Source organism: Silene latifolia, chromosome X (assembly GCF_048544455.1).
Source record: "Silene latifolia isolate original U9 population chromosome X, ASM4854445v1, whole genome shotgun sequence".
In the NCBI taxonomy this organism is placed as follows: domain Eukaryota; kingdom Viridiplantae; phylum Streptophyta; class Magnoliopsida; order Caryophyllales; family Caryophyllaceae; genus Silene; species Silene latifolia.
The window spans coordinates 187465041-187472783 of NC_133537.1; the positions used below are offsets into that span (position 1 = coordinate 187465041).

A 7743-nucleotide genomic window follows, 5' to 3' on the forward strand; every position below is an offset into this window, starting at 1 on the left:
AATTCACATTAACTTGGGCACGCTTTGGCGTTACAACCCTCATCAATATGAATTCAGTGGATAGACATTTATCACCCACTTCCCCTACGTAACAAGGTTTGTACCTCGGTGTGGCCGAGCGCACTCCCTCACGAAATAGGTTTTCATGGTTTCTACTTTTTGGTAAGGCTAAGTCTCAATTGTTTATTTAGCGAGAGGTCATGTCAATTTATTATCTATCACGTTTTAAGTGAACTAAAGCGGTGAACTACGATAATTGTAATTGACACGGTCGATAAACTCGATTAAAATGCATGTTTAGTTATGGCGATTTAGCGACGCATGCAACATATAAATAAAATGCAAAGCATAAAAATAAAAATCCTAGTATGGCCTTCCTAAAATAGTAAATCTAATAAACTATTACAAATTCAGAAACCCACTCCTTTGGTCCCTTGAACTTCGGTCTTGGCACGCACGTCAAGGCAACACTTTCTTTGATGGACCGTCTTCTCGAATGGCACCGTCTTCAAGGAACTCCGGAATAATTAAATTACAAAATGAATTACATAATGTCCTATTATACATTTGTAATTAAAAATAAAAATAAATCTATTAAATTACAAATCGGTGATACGAGATCACAATAATTACAACCGAATCGATATTCCCATACATTTCGGGTAATACCAATTAAAAACTAAGGCCATACTAAGTAAAATTACATAATTCAAAAATTACATAAAATTAAAATATGACAATCATAAATAAAATGCAGCATTATAATATGTATGAACATGCTTAATTTTATGCTAAATCGCCTTATAAGAGCCAATATCGTATATTTTTATCGGTTTTTATGGATTTGCGTGATTTAACTTATTAAAATCAGAAAATGTCTTTTAAATTCATATTTATGCACAAGTTAATTACCCTAACCATCTTAAGACTCAAAACTTAGTCTTCACTAATATTTTGACAATAATTCAAGTTGATTTCTTAATATTGTTCATTATGGACCAAAAATAAAAAATTATGCTATAAACTTCAAATTAAATTATAAAAATTTCAAATAATTTCAAAATTTGAAATTTAAACTCATGAACATTCTGCAAAAATACCATGAAACTCATAATTTTCAAAACTTAGGTTAAAAATTTCGATAAATTATCGAGAAAAACAATGTTGCGGTTTATCGGATTTAACAAATATGACCATAAAATATGAGAAAAATTATTTTCATCAACTTTTCACTTTTAGATCTGAAATATATGATAAAATACAACATGTGACGTTTTTCCTTTAGTCATGAAGTATGTTTTAGCATTATTACTAATTTTAGTCACTATTTATGTGATTTTTCATCAAAAATTCATAAATCATGCAAAAAGACTTCACTATAGCCAAATATTTTACATACATCTTGTACAATTTCATGTGACAACATACTAAATTTCCATGACCAGATTCGAAATATAACTCATATTAACCTATTTACCCATTTAAATACGATTTTAATTTATGAAATTCATATTTCGAGCAAAAGAACTTATTTTAACATGAAAATTTACAAGCCATCAGTAGATAATATATGCGAAAAAATATCCAAAAACCACTGGAAAATTCGAAGTTTAGCTATTTTTCGTCCAAAAATGACATTTCTTCATAAAAATCACATTTTAATGTCAATAATATATAAAATGAACAATAAAATCCATAAATAAACCAAAATATCCCAAAAATCACTTAGGACCATAAACTTTTAACATGCAAAGTTATTTATAGGTTTATCTTCATAAATCCAAATTAATTAGTTTTGTATGTTAATCTTATAACTCGGAAAAACCATAAACCGATTTGCATGCAAACAACCTAAGGCTCTGATACCACTCGTTAGGATTCATTAATCTCATAAGTTTACATATTCATATATGAATTAATTAATTTAGTCATAAAATAAATACAAGATCTTATGCATGCAAACATAAAACAAAGTAGAGAAGAAATCGTCACTTCTTACATTTGTGTTTCGGTTTTTGGGCACCAACAAGATCTCCTTCTTGTTAGTTCTTGAGCTTTCCAACAATGGATGAACAAGGTTCAAATTAGAACCTCTCCCAAAAGCATATACCGAAGGAATACCCTTAATAACCAATATTATTATGAGCTAGTAATAATATTATCTTACTTAAATTTGACACAAAAATAATTTGTATTTGCTCTTGAATATTTCGGTCCAAGAGGGAGTATTTTTGTGAGGTTTTATTTCTCTAAGTTTTTCACAAATTGTAGAGAGATGGATTTTCTAACACTAGAAAATATAATGAATTAGTGAATGAATTATGGAGGAATCCATTTAGTGCCTCTTCATGGAAAAACCGGTGGGGGGAGGCTTAAAGGGGAGCCAATTCATGGGCTTGTTTTCTTCCCAAGAATAATAGGCTACTCACCCTAGATTAATTATTAATGTAATCCCCTTCTAACAACCTAGATCCCCATTCACTCTAGATTAAAAGATTAGCTACTCATGATAGAAAGAATAACAACAACAATAATAATTGAAGACATAATTAAAAGCATGTAATAAGAATAATTAAGCAATAGAATAAACTTGATTGAATAACAATTGAAGAATGATTAAGTACCGTAGCAAATTAAGGTAGAACGAGTTGTAGATCCGAAAGTAATGGCAATAAAACTAAACTAAGGGTTTTAGGAGCGTTCTAGGGTAAATAAGACGTAAAAATAACATAGGGTATGAATTGGATATTTATAATAAAGTGTAACCGACTTAAGGAAATTGCGCAAAATCTTCCAGCCCAGTATGTACTCGATCGATCCTAGGTGCACTCGATCGAGTACACACCCACTCGATCGAGTGTATTCGGGTTTGATCGAGTATCCTCTTGTTGTGTTATCATCTTCACTTCTCTTCCTTTATTCTTCTAGATTCCCGTGTCATGCTCCGTATATTCCTTTGTGCCACTCTGCAGTGCTCAATTCATCCATTTACTCCATAAATGCATCTTTCCTGCATTAAACACCAAATAGCGGAAGTAACAACATTCTAGCATAAAAGGCATATAATTAATATAAACTATAACAAAAACCGTATCAAAAGTAACTAAGGGGAGGCATAAATATGTATATAATTATGACTCATCATTTTTATGTCAGTTTGTTGATATTAGTTAAACCATAATTTGGGTATTTTGGGGGGTTTTAGTGTAATTGTTGTTGTGGATTGAAATTGTATGCATTATTGTTATAGGAGGTGATTTCGTAGAAGAGGCTTTTTGATCTACTGCTGTTGTTGTTGGTGATTCCATTTTAGGTAGGGTTTTCCCTACTCGGTTACTGTATAATTGATTTAAGTTAATGTGATGGATGAATTACATGGTTATCATTGTGGTCATAATTGTATTTCTTGGTAATAAGCATGATTGTTAGTGTTGTGTTTTGGTTGTAATTGGATGTGGTTCGCGAGGTGCGCCCTCGGCTGAGTGGAGTCATTTTCGGGAATGGCTTCACGCCCTTGTTTCGCCCTTTGTCGTTCCCGTCACAAGGGGGATGTGCACATTAATGGACATGGGTTATTCGCTCTGGGAGTTGAGCATGGCTTAGGTGGCAAGGCTGCGGTCCCCACTAGTAGAGTAGAATATCTGTTTTGATGGGTATTCTGGCAGGGCTACACACTTTAGTGTGTAGTCAGGTGATTGGTGATGAACTGGAGTTGGAGGATTGTGCTTGTGTAATTGGATGTTGCAGTATTGCTTATTTTGATTATTCAGTAACTGACCCCATTTAAATGTTTTGAAAACCCTGGTGATCCATTTGGGAGATGGTAAGCAGTTGATTAGCAGGTATGCCTTGGACTGCGTGCGGGATCTTGCTGGGGATGGAGTCATCACTTTATGGGTCTTAGTCTTCCGCTACAGTTTATGACAGTCTTTGATTTCAATTTGGATATTTGGTTGAGACAGTTGTATTATATTTCCAATTTCGGTTTAAGTTGTACGCACATTTAACTTTTGAACTTAAAGTATGTTTTGGAATGGTCACTTTTGATTACTATACCTCGGGTGACCAAGATGGTAGAATCTCCATGTGCTAGGGTGGTCTTGGTAAGGCACCTTAGTGTATGGGGGTGTTACAAAGTGGTATCAGAGCGACGATTTTAGACCTGTAGCTAATAAACTTAATGAACCTAGAGAGTCTAATTAACAGGAACCCAGGAAGGAGTTTTTAGGAGCTAATGCAAAGACTTGGGATACGTCCTAAAGACACGAACTTGCCCTTACAACTTTGAACCGATCACTATGGGGTGTCATGGGATCGCTACTTGTTTATAGATGTCTTGTGATGTATAAATTGGATGAAGTATATGATTGAATTGGATGAATTGGATGGAAGTGATTGGAGTACCTGTTATGTAATGTAGAGTATATCTATATGATCAAGATGACGTTAAGTTTTGGTTTGTTTGTAGTAACATGTGATCAGGAGTATTGGTATATATGTTGATGTTATAATAAGTTAAAGCATGCGGGTAGTACATGATTGATAAGTTGAATATTATATGAACATGATGGATGTTATTGTTTGGCTTTTGTAAATAGTAACATGTGGTTAGGGATACTAGTTTTACGAATATCGAGTTGCTTTTATTTGCTTCGTTGTTGTTTAAGTTGTTTGGAAGGAAAACCGAATAGTTATGTTGTCTGATTACAGAGAAGTTGTCTTTAAAATGTTATAACTTGAGATGCATATATGATATTTATGTGATTCCACTTGGAGGTGATATCTTGTTCTCTTACGATTCTAACGATAGATCACACGCCCAAAACAGCCAAGAAACGAGTGAAATAAGACTGTTTTAACAAAATTGGACGGTGTTGAGAACTGTGTAGGGTACTCGATCCCCATAATCGATTGGGTACACCTCTTTTTACTCGACCGAGTACCTCGTACTCGATCGAGTAACCCTGGTAATTTATTATGCATGCTTCTGATCTTCACTTACTCGTTCGAGTAGGCTGTACTCGATCTAGTAACCCCTGTTTTGGTCATATGCTTATCTTTTGACCTCGTCGCATATCATATTTATTTCAAAGATGTTCTTTTGCTTCTTTATGTATTGTTTTACATATGTGTTGGTCCTGATGCGTAAGTTACCAGATCTTATGATGTAAGGAGTAGCACCTTATGATGGGTATGAGTTTGATGGGGAGGGCATGGGTTATATGTGGTTGTGATGGATAGTGGAAAAAGGAAAGAGAAGATTGATGAGCATACCGAGGTAGGGAGCATGTTTTGTGAGATGTGGTGAGTGATATAATCGCAAGTTTGAGTAATAATGAGTCATATTTATATACATTTATATGCCTCCCCTTTATTACTTTTGATACGGTTTTCGTGCTAAATTACATTGATTATATGCCTTTTATGCTAGAATGTCGATACTTCCGCTATTTGGTGTTTAATGCAGGAATGATGCATTTATGGAATAAAAGAATAAAATGTAGCACCGCGGAGTGGGCATGAAGGAATACACGGAGCATGGCACGGGAATCTAGAAGAATAAAGGAAGAGGAGTGAATAAGACAACGAGAAGAAAAGAGCTGAAATAGGAGGATACTCGATCGAGTTCGTCTAGGCTCGATCGAGTGGGTGTGTACTCGATCGAGTGCAGCTAGGCTCGATCGAATATACCCAGTTTTGGCAGTTTCCGCGCAATTTTCTTAAGTCGGTCTATCTTTATTATAAATACCCAATTCACGTCATAATTAGAACTTACGTCTTATTTTACCTTAGAACTCTCTTAAAGCCCTTTGTTTAGTTTTATTAATATTGTTTCGGATCCAAGCACTCTTTAATTACGGTACTTACTAATCTTTCTTTGATTATTATTAATTCAAGTTCTAGTTTATTCAATTGTTCCTTTGTTCATCTTGCTATGCTTTTAATTATGTTGTTCATCAATCTTATTGTTGTTATTCCCTTTATCATGAGTAGCTAAATCTTTTATTTTAGGGTGAATGGGGATCTAGGTTGTTAGAAGGGGATTATGTTAATGAATTGATAGTTAAAATAACTTCTTTGTTGTTGTTCAGTTAATTGTTTTGAATCTAGTTAATTAGTTTCTGCAGGATTGATTAATTAGTATCGCAAACTAGGGTTTTCACCGACCGGGTTAAGACTAGTATAGGCCACGATAATTGAATAGACTGACTTAATGATAATGACCGCATGTTAAGTATAGATCTAAAGAGCATATAAGAATCGACCGATCATATGACCTTAAACAACATAAATTGCTTTATCAATGAATTAAATCACACCTCGGATAACTACCTAGTGAACCTAATCTCTAGACCTTTTAATATTATTGAATTCATCTTATTTACTTTTATTGCAATTAGTTGATAGAAGTCAAACAAACAACCTTCAAAAAATTGTTACCTTAAGACGGACTTAAATATTAACAAACTAGAATAATTAACTCGTCTCCCTGTGGATTCGACCCTTTCTTACTGCTAGTTACTAGTTAGTTGAGAATAGGATTTGTTTTGATAGGCCAACGACTGAAAATAACCTTATCAAATTTGGCGTCGTTGCCGGGGAGGCAACAATTTTTCTGTTTGTTTTTGTTTATTTTTGTCTTTTGTCTCAGAGAGCATGAGTTACTTGAGACAGTTTGATATTTTTCTTGTTGTTTTCGTGTATGCCCAGGTCTAAAAGATTGGAGATTATACCTTTTGATCCCGAGCCAGAAAAGACTTTTCGGTATAGACGGAAATTTTAAAGAGAAATAGGTCAAGTAGAAGACTTGAGTATACTTTACAGTGATACAGAGCACATATTTGCGTCAGAAGAACCGTCCTACGAAGATGACACGCCTATTTCTGACACCCCAATACCCGTTCTTATATCAACAAAGATGCTTACTCTTGCCAGTCATTTTGAGCCTACTTTGGCTTCTATTCCCAAGAGATTCAAGCTCCCTACTACAGATAAAGGCACTTTTAAGATTCGTCCATCTTACATCAACTTGGTGGAACGAAATTTGTTTGGGGGAGGAGCTAATGAGGATCCTGCCAAGCATATGGAGAAGTTTACTGACTATTGTTGCTTCATTCTACTGACAGCAGGACTAACTCAAGATCGGGTGAAGCAGGTTCGCTTTCCTTTTTCCTTGCGAGATGGGGCAGCCGAATGGCTCCGTGACTTAGATATCAAGGATCATGGGGTTACTGACTGGAATACTTTAGCGCTTGCATTCTACAAGAGATAATTTCCACCGCAAAAGACCAATATCTTGAGAAGCCAAATTACTAGATTCAAACAAGGTACCACTGAAGATTTCAATGAGGCATGGGTTCGCTTTAAGAGACTAGTTCGTTCAGTTCCTCATCATGGCTTTCAAAAGTGGTTCCTTTGCAACCAATTTTACAACGGGTTGTAGGACGATCATAGAGCTTTGCTAGATTCTTCAGGTAATGGAGATTCCAGGACAATACTAACGATGATAATGCATGGAAATTGATTCATCAGATAGCTACCCACACTGCTGAGTACGGTAACCCAGAGGTAGTAAGAGAGGGGGTGGATCCGATAATGTTGTCGTGGCACAGCTGGAGGCCTTAACTGCTCAAATAACCAAATTAAAGACATCTCAGTCTTTGGGAAAGCAGGAAACGGTTCATGCCATGGTTCAACAAGAAGTGTCATGTGAAATGTGTGGATTGATGGCCACACTGCGGC

The 7743-nt window shown here is 35.1% G+C and overlaps 1 non-coding gene across 1 annotated transcript; it reads right to left on the reverse strand.

The window, feature by feature from the left end:
* Positions 1-7294: 7294 nt before the first annotated feature.
* LOC141625333 (small nucleolar RNA R71) lies at positions 7295-7401 on the reverse strand. Its single transcript, XR_012535119.1, has one exon. It is a non-coding gene; the product is annotated as a small nucleolar RNA R71 (small nucleolar RNA).
* Between the last annotated feature and the right edge of the window lie 342 nt (positions 7402-7743).